Source organism: Dendrobates tinctorius, unplaced genomic scaffold, assembly GCF_039654945.1.
Source record: "Dendrobates tinctorius isolate UK_male_01 unplaced genomic scaffold, ASM3965494v1 ptg000054l, whole genome shotgun sequence".
Lineage (NCBI taxonomy): Eukaryota > Metazoa > Chordata > Amphibia > Anura > Dendrobatidae > Dendrobates > Dendrobates tinctorius.
The window spans coordinates 17,475,278-17,490,150 of NW_027361722.1; the positions used below are offsets into that span (position 1 = coordinate 17,475,278).

At 44.9% G+C, this 14,873-nt stretch overlaps 1 pseudogene; it reads right to left on the reverse strand.

Annotated features, from left to right (window-relative positions):
• LOC141091555 (uncharacterized) overlaps positions 1–14,873 on the reverse strand; it is a 53,857-nt pseudogene that overhangs the window by 20,762 nt on the left and 18,222 nt on the right.

Below are 14,873 nucleotides of genomic sequence, written 5' to 3' on the forward strand. Positions count from 1 at the left end.
GTTATATTAGTCGCTTTTGCTTTGCTGCCAGTTTAAACCAGAGTGCTGATCTAGCGGGGGGAGAGGTTGTGTGGTCTCTGTGTTTTTGTATATCAGACGTGTTGGATATTTTTAGGGTTTTTGCGTGATTGCAGACAGCGTCTTTCCTGTCCTATCCTGTCTAGACAGTTTAGGCCCCATCATTTGCTCAGTCTATTTTCTGCCTATGTTTGTGTCTCATCTTGTCTCAGTGACAAGATATGTTTGGGGGCTATCTATTCCATTGGGGATCTACTCCGGGGCTGTTTAGATTTCACCTTTCTGGCTTTAGGTCTTCAGAGAAGTGGGCTGAACCCAATCATAAATGGCCTGTACCTTGGCCGGGTTCATTTCAATAGCAGACGGGGACAAAATGAATCCCAAAACCAAAAACTAAATCCTATGTACACCAAAAAGACATTTCGATCCCTGAACATACAGAGTATTTTCCTTCAAAATCCAGAACACAGTCCGAACATGTTCCACATGAGAATCCCAATTACTGGAAAAAATCAAAATATCATCCAGATAAATGATCAAAAACTTATCCACAAGGTCCCGGAAAATATTGTTCATAAAAGATTGGAACATGGAAGGGGAATTAGTGAGCCAAAAAGGCATCACCAGGTACTCAAAATGTCCCTCTGGAGTATTAAACGCCATCTTCCATTCATCCCCGTGCTTGATGCGAATAAGATTATACGCCCCCCTGAGGTCAAGTTTGGTAAACCAACCAGCACTTTTAACTCTGCAAAATAAATCAGAAATCAGGGGTAACGGGTACTGATATTTAACAGTGATTTTGTTAAGGGAACGATAGTCAATACATGGCCTTAATGAGCCATCTTTTTTGGCCACAAAAAAAAAACCAGCACCCAAAGTTGAAGAGGATGTTCTGATATGACCCTTCTCCAATGATTCCTTGATATAAGATCGCATAGCATCATGTTCAGGTACCGATAAGTTGAAAAGCCGACCCTTGGGAAATTTACAACCGGGCATTAACTCAATTGTGCAGTCATAACTCCTATGAGGAGGCAAAGACGCAGACTTACTCTCACTAAATACATCAGGAAAATCAGCCAAATAGTCAGGAACATCTTGAGACTAGGGAGAGGGGGAGAAAATAGAAATGTCACTAAGAACACGTTGACAACCCCAACTCACCACAGACACAGATTTCCAATCCAAAACAGGATTATGGGTTTGCAACCAAGGAAAACCCAGTACAATAATATCATGCAAATTGTGCAACACCAAAAATTTAGAATTCTCTTGATGGTCCAGGGCGACCCGCATTATCACCTGAGTCCAAAACTGGGGATTATTCTCCGCCCATGGGGTAGCATCAATCCCCCTCAAGGGAATAGGGGTTCTCAGGGGCACCATGGGGAAACCACAACATTTGGCAAAGTCAAGATCCATCAGATTCAAAGCTGGTCCTGAATCAACAAAAGCCTTAGCAGAAAATGTAGACAATGAGCAGATCAAGGTAATTGCCAACAGGAACTTAGGCTGTACACTGCCCATGGCAAATGAGTGACAAAAACGATTTTCTCATTTAGGGCAGACAGAAATAACATGAGGCGTCCCCACAAAAGAAGAATAACTTATTACGACTTCTAAACTCTTGACGTTGCGCCCTAGACAAAACCCTATCACATTGCATGGGTTCAGAAGTTTGTTCAAAAGGCAGCACGCCTCTCGTGTACTTTTACGTTCACGTAAATGTCGATCAATTTGAATGGCTAATGACATGGAGTCGTTAAGACCAGAGGGGACAGGAAATCCTACCATAACATCTTTTACGGTTTCTGCCAAACCTTTCCGAAAGAGAGCTGCTAGGGCATCATCATTCCATCTAGTAAGGACCGCCCACTTTCGGAATTTCTGGCAATATAACTCCGCAGCATCTTGACCCTGGTTCAATGCCAATAAGGTTTTCCCAGCTTGATCAATAGCATTAGGTTCATCATACAACAAACACAGGGCTTGAAAAAACGCATACACATTAGCCAGAATAGGATCTCCAGGTGTCAGAGAAAAAGCCCAGTCCTGGGGATCACCGCGCAGCAGGGAGATGACAATTTTAACCTGCTGCACCGAGCTCCCCGATGAGTTAGGCTTCAAAGCAAGAAATAGTTTACAATTATTCTTAAAATTCAAAAAATTTGACCGATCCCCCCGAAAACACATCAGGAGTAGGGATTTTTGGTTCTATAGCAGATGATTGAGCTAGATAGACAGAAATTCCCCGCACTTCAGCAGCGAGTTGCTCAACATGATCAGACAATTGCTTAGTCTCCATTAAGGAAAAAATCCTCCTACGGCCCCAGAGAAAAAGAGGAAAAAATATACAAAAAAATTCTGACACTTTTTTTTTTTTTTTTAAATAATTCTTTCCTTCTTTTGAGTACCCTAGAGTCTACAGTTCGGGCTGGTGATTCTGTTATGAATGGGTCACCGAGGAGGATAGCAGGAATAGGCTAAGCCACCAGGAAACCAGAGAGGTTGGTAACTTAGTGGATGGCAGACCCCTGATCCTAACAGCACAACTACAGTAGCAGTAGCCGTGGAGCGTTCCTACGATGCCCTAGACGCCTCGGCACAGCCGGAGAGCTAACTAAGCCTAAAGCCAGAAAGGTGAAATCTAAACTGCCCCGGAGTAGATCCCCAAAGGAATAGATAGCCCCCAAAAGTATATTGCCGGTGAGACAAGATGAGACACAAACATTGGCAGAAAATAGACTGAGTAAATGATGGGGCCCAAACTGTCTAGATAGGATAGGACAGGAAAGACGCTGTCTGCAATCACACAAAAACCCTAAAAAAATCCAACAAGTCTGATATACAAAAAGACCGAGGCCACATGACCTCTCCCCCGCTAGATCAGCACTCTGGTGTAAACTGGCAGCAAAGCAAAGATACTAATATAACAGGGGACTGAACACACTGACACAAGCTGTAACATATGGAGCGGGGCCCAGCGCTGCCCCAGCAGGGAGCACGCTGAACCCTCGCAACAAAGCAGAAAGCAGAAAAAGGCACAACCAGATTAGATGCAAAGGATTAGCAAAAGAATCACTTAACTGAACTAAGCAGGTCAGTCAGGAGACAGCAGAACTCAAAATGCACAAGGAGAAAAATCACCAGCAACCACTAAGGGAAGCCTGCTTACTTAAATGCTCCCAGCCAGTAATCCCAGATTCCCAATCATCATCATCAGGTGGCAAACGTTCATCAAACTGGCCAGCTCCACTACCCCCAGTAACCACCAGAGGGAGCTCCGGCTCAGAAGTCCGATCAAGGGAATTCACAACAGTTCTCCATATAGTATAATACACTACTCAGTCCTCCATATAGTATAATACACTCCTCATAGTCCTCCATATATTAAAATACACTGCTCAGTCCTCCATATAGTATAATACACTCCCCAGTCCTCCATATAATATAATACACTCCTCAGATCTCCATATAGTATAATACACTCCTCATAGCCCTCCATATATTAAAATACACTCAGTCCTCCATATAGTATAATACACTACTAAGTCCTCCATATAGTATAATATACTCCTCACAGCCCTCCATACATTAAAATACACTCAGTCCTCCATATAGCGTAATACATTAATCAGTCCTCCATATAGTATAATACACTCCTTGTTGTGCTCCATATAGTATAATGCACCGCCATAGTCATCCATGTAATACAATTCACTTCCCATAGTATAATGCACCCCATAGTTCTTCATATAGTATAATGTATTCTCAATAGTCCTCAATACAGTATAATGCAGCCCACATATAGTATAATGCAGCCACCCCATAGAGCATAATGCAGCCACCCCAGAGTATAATGCAGCCACCCCAGAGTATAATGCAGCCACCCCACAGAGTAAAATGCAGCCACGCCACAGAGTATATAAGAATATAATGCAGCCCCCCTCATATAGGATAATGAAGCCCCTCCATAGAATATATGGTAGCCCCCTCATACAGTATAATGCAGCCACTCTATAGAACATAATGCAGCCCCCTTATATAGTATAATGTAGCCCCTCCATAGAATACAATGTAGCCCTCTTCATAGAGTATAATGCAGCCCCCCATAGAATATAATGTAGCCCCTCATCGTATAATGAAGCCCCCCATACAAAATAATCTAGCCCACCATACAATATAATGCAGCCCCCTCATATAGCATAATGTAGCCCCCTCATAGAGTATGATGCAATCACCCCTCATAGAATATAATAAATATAATACAACCCCAATAGAATATGATGTAGCCCCCCATAGAATATAATACAGCCCACCTCCGCACAAAATATAATGTAGCCCATCAAAGAGTATGATGCAATCCTCCCTTATAGAATATAATGCAGCCCCTCATAGAATATAATGTAGCTCCATCAAAGTGTATGATGCAATCCAATCTCATAGAATATAATACAGCCCCCATAGAATATAATACAGCCCACCTCCCTATAGAATATAATTGTCATGATCCAGGTTGGATTATGACAGATTTTGCACAAGTAACCTTTTTTTTTCCTTTAAGCTGTTTTCTTAAAGTTAGCTTTGCCCCCCGGTGGCCATTAGGGTCATTACACTGTTGTTGTTTTAGTTCTAGTTTTGCCCCCGGTGAGCATTAGGGTCATTGCACTCTGGTTACTTTAGTTTAGTTGCCCCCGATGGCCGCTAGTGTTATTGCACGTGATAATTAATTCAGGTGTCGAGCTTCAGGGGTGAAGCTGGACTTTGGTGTCGTACTCTGTTGCTGGGAGCAATAGCAACAGAGCAAAGCTAAGTGGTGTTTTTCCCTGTTTGTTACTTTCCTTGTGTGTGTATTAGTGCAGTGGTGGGATTAGTTTCTGCACCGTCCAATTCACTAGAAAGGGATAGGTGCAGGGTGAGCTAGGGATTTGAGGTATCCAGCTCGTCGCCAGGTGCGGAACCTGCCTAGGGATCGTCAGGAGTGTAGGGACACTGACTCAGGGGAGTGCAGGAGGTCTCCACCTCCCCGTTCCCTATTGCAGGGCCCTCCATTGAACGGCTTCCCGGTGATCCCCTTAACTCTGTTTAAATTCGCCCTGCTGGAGGCAGTGTATCCAGGTTCACGGGTGTTATAGAAAATCGCCCTGCTGGAGGTGGTGTATCCAGTCACACGTGACATTACAATAATACAGCCCACCCCCCTGTAGAATATAATGTAGGCCCCCATAGAATAAAATTCAGCCCCCATAGAATATAATGTAGCCCCCCATAGAATATAATACAGCCTACCTCCCTATAGAATATAATGTACCCCCATAGAATTTAACACCGCCTCGCCCATAGAATATAATGTACCCCACATGGTACTGTATATAACACAGCCTCCCACATCGAATATAATGTAGCGCCCCCATAGTATATAACACAGCCTCCCCAATAGAATATAATGTACCCCCCATAGTATATAGCACAACCTCCTCCATAGAATATAATGTACCCCCCATAGTATATAACACAGACTCCCCCATGTAATATAATGTACCCCCCATAGTATATAACACAGCCTCCCCCATAGAATATAATGTACCCCCCATAGTATCTAACACATCCTCCAGCCATAGTAAATAACACAGCCTCCTCACCCCCCATAGTATATACCACAGCCTCCTCCCCCATAATATATTACACAGCCTTCTCCCCCATAGTATATAACACAGCCTCCTCCCCTATAGTATATAACACAGCCTCCTCCCCCCATAGTATATAACACAGCCTCCTCCCCCATAGTATATAACACAGCCTCCTCACCCCTCTATAGTATATAACACAGCCTCCTCACACCCCATAGTATATAACGCATCCTCCTCACACCCCATAGTAAATAACACAGCCTCCTCACCCCCCATAGTATATAACACATCTTCCGCACCCCTCCATAGTATATAAAACAGCTTCCTCACTCCCCCCATAGTATATAACACAGCCTTCCCCTCCCCCATAGAATATAACACAGCATCCCCCCCCCACAAGTAGTGACACAGTCCAGTACTCAGGGATATATTTAAAAAAAAAACAATCCTTACCTCTCCTCGTGCCCAGCGCTGCTCCCGGCTCTGGTCTTAGAGGCTGCACTGCAGTATGCCCGGCACATAGTGGGTGTGTGATGATATGACGTCATCGCACACCCACAGTGTCAGAGGGGAATGATGGGAGAGGGAGCGCCAGCTGACGCTGTCTCCTCCATCATTGCTTTGAACTCTACTATGACGCGAGGGGAGTCTGTGCTGGCGGCAGGCAGGCCCCCCTGTCTCACAGGCCCCATAGTGACTGCGTGATGTGCCACTAACTGGGGGCCCCTGGGGGAGCGGGGGCCCTAGGCAGCTGCCTGGCCTGCCTGCCGCTAATGCTGGCAGTGCCAGTGGGGCTGCATTACACTATAGAGGCTGTCTATGGGGGTGTATTATGCTATAGAGGCTGCCTATGGGGGTGAATTACTCTATAGAGTCTTCCTATGGGGGGCTGCATTATACTATATAGGCTTCCTATGGGAAGTGCATTATACTATAGCGTCTGCCTATGGGAAGTGCATTATACTATATATATAGTCTGCCTATGGGGAATTCATTATACAATATAGAGTCTGCCAATGGGGAGTGCATTATACTATATGGAGACCTACAGGGAGTGCATTATACTATATTGAGGACTATCTGGTGTATTATGCTATATGGAGGCTATCTGGGGGCCATCACACAGTGTGGAGATTACAGTGATGGGGTCATCATACAGTGTTGGAGCCATTAAACAGTTTGGAGGATATTAAGGGGGCAGAATATATACAGTGAGGGGGCATTATACTGTGTATAAGAGAGGATCATATTGTGTATAGGTTAGCTTACAGGGGGAGACTCGGGACTTTATTAAATGTAAAGTGGGCACTTATTGTTATAGGGGAACTCAGGTTACTGTGACTGTCAAACGGGCACACAGAGCATTATTACTTTTTAGGGGACAAAATGTGGGCACTGTTTTCTAGGGCACTTGCTCCCGGCATTACTATATTCAAGGGAGTTGCTTTAGAATTTAGAGCGCACATAGTGCCACACAACAGGTGAAGTAATAGGGGCACCTAAAGCAGAAGCGGCTCAGTATTGGGGTATCAGCAGGACGAGCAGTTTGTGCAGGTTGGGAATAGTCCCATTGGGGACGGTGCTGAAAATATGAGAATTGAAATGTGTCTCTGTTGCATTCTCTGCAGCCGAGTCCTGGCTGGAAGAAGTTGTCATGTTGGTCTGGGCCAGATGGAAAAGAAGACTCCAGCAGTAAGTCATTATCTGTAACTGAACTGTGATCTCTTATATGTCCTGTAGGACTGGTATCTACCACTGACCATATGGCGGTAATATCAATATTGGTCTTTATATAGAGATTATTTTCAGCAACAGCGCGGTTTTCTGCTGAGGTTCTCCTCCACTATTAGGGAGCGTCACCCAGTTATAATCAAGGTTACCTGGTTAGGGTCCCAAAGAAAAGTTTCACCCACCCAGAACCAAAACCCTAGCTACGCCTCTGATTCTAATACAGAAACTGAAAATATTTTCTGAGGGTGAAAAACTTTGCAAAAAGTATTCTTGTTTTTTTTAAAGATGGTGTTCAAAAGGACCTCACTAGATAACTTTTGTATACAGTATGTGGTGAGCTGGGTTATGGTACTGTATCTATGTAGTAAGCTTGATTATATTCCCATATCTATATAGTAAGGTCAGTTATGGTATCTATGCAGTAAGCTTGGCTCTTTTACTGTGTCTATGTAGTAATCTGGATTCTGGTGCCATATGTATGCAGTAAGCTTGGTTCTGTTCCCGTAACTATGTTGCTGTATCTACGAGGGGCGATCCAAAAGTAATGATAATCAATAATAAACACAATGAATATAGTAAAAAAAAAAAAATTATTTTTCTACATAGTCTCCTAACAAGTCTATACATTTAGTCCATCTCTTTTCTAAACTTAGAATTCCCTTTGAAAAAAATTCTTGATCTTGACCCTCAAAAAACTCCCCAACAGCGGTTATCACGTCGCTATTGTCGTCAAATTTCTTGCCCCGGAGGTGTTCCTTGAGCCGAGGAAAGTGAAAGAAGTCACTGGGGGCTAGATCTGGCGAATAGGGGGGGTGTTCCACCAGTTCAAAGCCCGCTTCTTGAATGGTAGCCATGGCAACTGCGGCTTTGTGAGCCGGTGCGTTATCTTGGTGAAACAGCACTCCAGCCCGCAGTTTGCCTCGCCTTTTCTCCTTGATAGCCTCCCGCAATCTTCTTATTTGTTCTGCGTAGTAGGAGCCCATAATAGTGGCTCCCTTCTCCAAATAGTCCACCATAATAATTCCTTCAGCGTCCCAAAAAACGGACGCCATAACCTTCCCTGCTGAGCTTGACACTTTGAATTTCTTCGGCGTCGGTTCGTCGGCTCGTTTCCATGTCATCGATTGTTGTTTAGTTTCGGGATCAAAGTGGTGGATCCAGGTCTCATCCATGGTCAAATAACGTGACAAAAAATTCTCCTAGTCTGCTTGGAACTTTTCGAGATTTGCTATTGAAATGTCAACTCGTTTCTTCTTTTGCTCGTCGGTTCACATTTTTGGCACCCAACGCGCGGAGACCTTTCTCATATGCAATTCTTTTGCAAGGATTCTTTGAATACTGCCATATGAGATCCCTGTGACCTCAGCTACATGCCTGGTAGTCACTCTCGATCTGCCAACACAACTTCTTCAACTTTTTTCACGTTTTCTTCATTGAGGGACGTGGATGGGCGTCCTTCGCGATGTTCATCTTCCGTCGATGTTCTTCCCAGCTTAAATTCCTTGGCCCAGCGTGCAACTGTGGAATATGGAGGAGAACAGTCCCCAATGTTTCCACCAAGTCGCTGTGTATGTCTTTGCTAGACATTTTTTTCAAGCAGAGGTATTTGATGACAGCTCTGATCTCGTTTTTTTCCATTTTGATGTTCACTCCTTGGCAGTTCATATTCAAATGAATGTAGCTCCTGGGAATCGTGGCCTATTTAAGTGATTTTTTTTCCTGGACTAGTGGGTACCTAAGAGAGAAGAAAACATTTTATTTTAATTTCTGTGTGCAATAGAAATAACCGATTATCATTACTTTTGGATCGCCCCTCGTATGTATTAGACTTAGTAAGCACAATTCTGTCCACGTATAGATGTAGTAAGCTTGGTCTGCTCCCATATCTCTGTAGTAAGCTTGGTTCTTCTCCAAATTTACAGTATGTAGTAAGCTCAGTTCTGCACCCTTATCTTTGTAGTAAGCTCCTTTCAGTACCTGCATCTATGTAATAATCTTGGTTCCGTTTTCATATAATCAGCTTGCTTCTGTTGCAGCATCTATGTAGGCAGTAAGCTTGGTTCTTCTCCTATATCTATGCCGCAAGCTCCGTTCTGTTCTCATATCTATGTACCAGCCTATTTTTAAAGCCTGTTACCTATGCTGCTTTAATGCAGCGGCCAGAGATAAGCAAGCCAAAGGTGGACTTTCACAAGTCACTGGCCAGTGCTTTGATTGCCCCCCAGGCTGAAAGGTGCCATCCAGCCCCTGTCTACGCACTCCAACCGTCTTGTCAGACACAGGACTAAATCAGCCTGCCTCTGTTCTCTTTTATGATGCAGTTTGCACGAAAAGTTTATCCTTTCCATGAATAATCCAGAACATCTCCCCTATTTCCAAGAGCATCCAATATGTCCCAAACAACAGGGTCCGACCTCAGAAAACCTCTCATGAAAGAAAAGGCAAAAATTCCCACATACACCTCCAAAATCTTGTAAAAATCCTGCACAGAAAAGTGGGAGCTGGTATATCTGCAGAAGGGGCAACCCCATATTATTGTCTATGGATGTAGGATGGGAGGTCAGAAAAGCACTTGTAGGTGTAATGTAGAGGGGGCACTTACTTTATATAGTGTAGCTATCCCTGTCCTGACTAAAAATCAGCGCCTAGTAGAACGTTATTGTCTCTCTTCAGCCTCTGTCATGTCCCATGATACAGTATTGTATTAACACTGTATTGTTCTTATTCTGCTATGCAATCAGGTTTGCCCGTTTAGAAGATTGTCCTGTCTCTCTCCCTGTAGCCTAGCTCTGATGAAAGTAACCCCTTCCTCCTGGGTCAGTGTTTGTCATCTACCTTTGGAAGCGGTCTTAGGAGCGCAGGAAAGAGACTCAGACAAGAGATGGGGTTAAACCACAACGCGTTTCGACGGAGGATCCGTCTTCATCAGGTAGAACTTCCACCTGATGAAGACGGATCCTCCGTCGAAACGCGTTGTGGTTTAACCCCATCTCTTGTCTGAGTCTCTTTCCTGCGCTCCTAAGACCGTTTCCATTTTCTCATTGCTCCTATCCTCCATTGGAGGTTTTCGGCTGGAGCTGCGGTGGAGACCTGACATTTTTGCCTGCCCCTGGGTTGCTTCCTAAGCGCTCCTCTATGACCGCTTATCACTGACTCTTTGTCATCTATCTTTGGCTGAGGATCATCTCTGTACTCCTCTGGCACAGTATAATCATGTTTACCTACTGTAAATTTTCATAATACAAGAGTTTAGCTTGAAAATATGCCTTCTTCTGGAATCTTCATACTTACCTCCTGCAGTCGAGTTTTAGCTATCTGGCAAAATCACTTTGTGTGAGTACTGGTACATAGAGAAAAGGAGTCTCAAGAGCTCCAAACTCGCAGTCTGGTTATGGAGTCAAAATAATCTCTTAAATCGCTAGTAAACAGAGAGGATGATGTCAAACTGTTCATTTTTCACTATAAGTAGCTTTTCATAAGCATTTTTTTCTGCATGAAAAAACATAGACTGTGGCCATAAAAATTCTGAAGAAATGACTGCGTTTTTTAATGAAGTTCTGGATGTGGTTTTGGTGCTTTTTTCGGTGCTAAGCCATTTTTATTTCAGAGGGAGAAAATTGTAGCAACAGTTGTTTTCATGTGCTTTTTAAAAATGAACCACAGGCAAAAAAAAAAATTGAGAAAAAAAATAAACCACATGAATGAAATATTAGAAATTTAATTTTTCCTCCTGTGTGAGCAATCATCTGAGATTTTGTCTCTTTCGATTATATAATATACTAGCTGAAGAGCACGGCGCTGCCCGGGCATAGTAACTAACTACGGTTAATTAGAACAAATTATAATGATTATATCTATATATATATAAAGCAGAGAGTATAGCCCCGCCCACTCCGCATAGCCACATTCACTATAATATTGGGTCGCCCGCCAGGGCCGTGGGGTACTCAGAGCCGGTTCCATTGATTTCAATGGGAAGTGTCACAGCAGCGGTGACCCGGTCCGTGGCCCTGGTCGTCCATGTAAAAGAAATAGTGTGGCTGATGATTAAAGTTTATACGTGGATGATTCGTGACGCCACCTGTGGTGTTCGGCAATGAAGATGTTAAGCCGATGCTGCAGACAGATCCTCTGGGACAGATGGTGTGGTGCAGCAATGATGTTGTGGCCCTCCACAGGTAGGGCCGTCGTCCCAGGGCAGTGTAGATGAAGAGCTAGTGAGGAGAGCGTAATGGTGCAGTGTTAGGCACAGAGATGTAGCAGTGCTGAGTGGGTTGGCGCAGGAATAAACGAAGGACACCAGGGCATGTAGTTCCAAAGCTTTACTCACAGTCTGTTGTGCATACAGGTGTCCGCCTTGGTGCCGTGTCCTCCAGGTCAGGGGCCCAACCAACCTCCAGGCAAGATGAAGTGCTCCGTTCCAACACTCCGCCAACATATGCCTTCTCTGAACATCTCCTCTCTAGCGCTTGTAATGAAGTACTTGTGGTTGTGTGTTAAACCCAAGTTCCTCCTTAAAGATGTTCCTTTGAACTCTACTTGTACGGCAGACAGCTGTAGCCTGCTTCGGGGACTCCTTACTACCAAGTCCCGGCTCACTTACGTTGCTGTTGTGCCCCCAAGTCTTGTGTGGGAATAAAGTGGTGACAACTTCTATTCCTCCGGTGTCTGCTGCAGGACCATTAGTATCCATACAACCTCGGGGACCGGACTCCGGCCTTGCGCTTAGAACTTGGGAAGGGTTCTCCTCTAACCCTGGTCCTTGTTCTCTTATTCTCCTCACGTTACGTATCAATCCTTTCTTTCTTGTGGAGAGTCAGGCTTTCTATCAAAGTTCCTTTCTAGTGCCAGGGGACCCAGATCACTGAGGTCGGCTGCAGCACTTCCTTCCTCCATCCCACTCGGGATCTCCTTTCACAGACTGACCTCGTCAGACCCCTGTGACTAGCTAACTAAATCCTATCCTCTTCCCGCTCTTTTAGTGCAAACTAAACTCCACCCACCTCCCAGCACGCTTCGTGTTCCAAGCAGGGAGACACCAAAGGGTGCTTTGCTACACTACTATGTTGTGTGGGATGCAGGTGTTGGAGTTTGGTCAGGTGTCTCCACCTTACCTGGATAGTGGGGCACCATGCCTCAGGAGGAGGTGTAGTACCTCTGTGGCGACTGAACCCTCAGGGGCGCCACAATTTCTTGCAGTGTCCTAGGTTTGGAGCAATGCTCCATGATGAGGTAGTTCTTTGTTATGATTGGGAAACCAAGGAGGAAAAACAAGACAACAAGCTAAGTCTCAGAAAACCAGAGAAGTTGGAAACTATGCAGATTGCAGATCCCTGATCTTAACCGCACAACTAGAAGTAGTCGTGGAGCGTTCCTACATTGGTCCTAGACGTCTCGTCACAACCGGAGAACTACATAAGCCTAAAGAAGGAAAAGAGGAAAACTAACTGCCCCAGAGCAGACCCCAAAGGAAAGACAGCCCCCCACATGTATTGACGGTGAAGCAAGATGAAAATACAAACAAAGGCAGGAAAATAGGCTGAGCAAACGATGGGGCCCGGCTAACTAAAAAGGACAGAAAAGGAAAGACACTGTCTGCAATCTGCCAAAAACAACCTACAAAAATATTGTCCAACACTTCTGATAGCAAAATTAACCCTGAAGTCACTAGACTTCTAAACCTATATCAGCACTCTGAAATATTCTGAGACAGAGCAAAAAAGAGGCCAATCTAATAAGGGACAAAAAGCAGATTGGCAAATACTGATTAATAGGAGTGGAATTTCAGCCTAGCCCCAGCAGGGGCAGGCTGATTACACAACAAACTGAATTGACGAACAAGCGCAAGTGTGAACATTAGCAAAAAACACACTTAACTTGAGAAGACTGGATGAGAGATGAAGTCCAGGACCTGAGAAGCAGACTGAATCACCAGCACCCAGATAGGGTGTCGGCTGTCTTATATCCAGTCTGATACTCCAGAGATCCAATCGTTATCTTCCTCATCAGGTGGCAGATCATTACCACTTAAACCAACTGCACTACCTCCTGTCACCACCAGAGGGAGAACGGAAGGGGAACTCTCAACTGGTGGAGCAGAAAATGAGTTCATGACAGTTCTTATTTATAGAAGACCTATGTAAAACCAAGAAAGGGCACCTCAAGAGGTGCAACTATTTACAAACACAGTTTGCGGATCACTCATTGTCCATGATCTCTGCAGTTCAAATTTTCATAATACTGATCCTAAGGTAAACAATGCCAAAACTAGGCAAAAACTTGAAGAAACATAGAAAAACATGATAAACGAGAAGGCACAACGGTGCCAATACCCTTCTGGTTAACAGTTTAGTTATTTGTGGAATGTTCTTTATTGTTGGTCTCCTCCTGGGGTAGTGGAAGCTGGTTTCTTTAGCTGCTTCCAGGGGAAAACTTCAGATTTTCCTCCTTCTGTGGTTTGTTGCACAAAGGATGAAATTTTAGCTGATGGAGCTCCTGCCTGAGGTACAGCAGGGGTGGTAACACGTACCAGTGGGTGTTGTACTGGAGTAGAGGTGGCTTGCTTATGTGGCGCCCCTGAGGCTCAGTCGCCACAGAGGTACTGCACCTTCTCCTAAGGTGTAGTGCCCCACCACCTAGGTAAGTTGGGAACTCCTTTCCGCACTCTAACACCTGCACCCCACACACAGGATAGTTCAGCAGAACCACATTGCGGCTCCATGCTTAGAGGGTAGCAGAGCACCTTTCGTGGGTCCTTGCTTCGTAACACGAGATGTGCTGGGAGGTGGCTGGAGTTGAGTTTCTTATAAAAGGTTTGGAAGGTTTAGAATTACAGTTCGGTCTGGGGATCAGTCTGACAGAAGGTCAGTGAGAAAGGAAGCCACTCGAGAGGAGTGGGGATCCCTGGAAGGAGGGATGGAGGAAGGAGTGCTGCAGCTGCCTCAGTGATCTGAACCAGCTGGCACGGGAAAGGAACAGAAGGAGAAAGACGTAGAACTGCAACCTAAGCTTCCATAAGAGAGAGATGGATCAGTACGGAACAAAGGAGTAGGAGAACAGAGAGGAGACGTGGGTTGGAAGAGGAACCCTGCCTATAGGTTCTCAGTGCAAGGCCGGGGCCCGGTCCCCGAGGTTGTATGGACACTTATGGTTCTGCAGCAGACACCTGTGCTGGAGCTCTTCACACAGAAAGGCGCAACAGAGGAGTCGTTCAGGAAAGGTACATGTTGGCGGAGTGTTGGAGAGGAGAATCCTGACTTGCCCGGGAGGTTGATTGAGTCTCTGCCCCTGAGGACACAGCACGGAGGCAGGCACCAGTGTGTACCACGAACTGTGAGTAAAGCTTTGGAACTGCAAGCCCTGGTGTCCTCCATTCATTTGTGCGCCAACACGGTCAGCACCGCTACATCTGGGTACCAATGTTCCTTACATCCCCTGCGCCTATCCTCATCTATTGCAACTACACCGCCCTGGGGTTACAACTTCACCTGT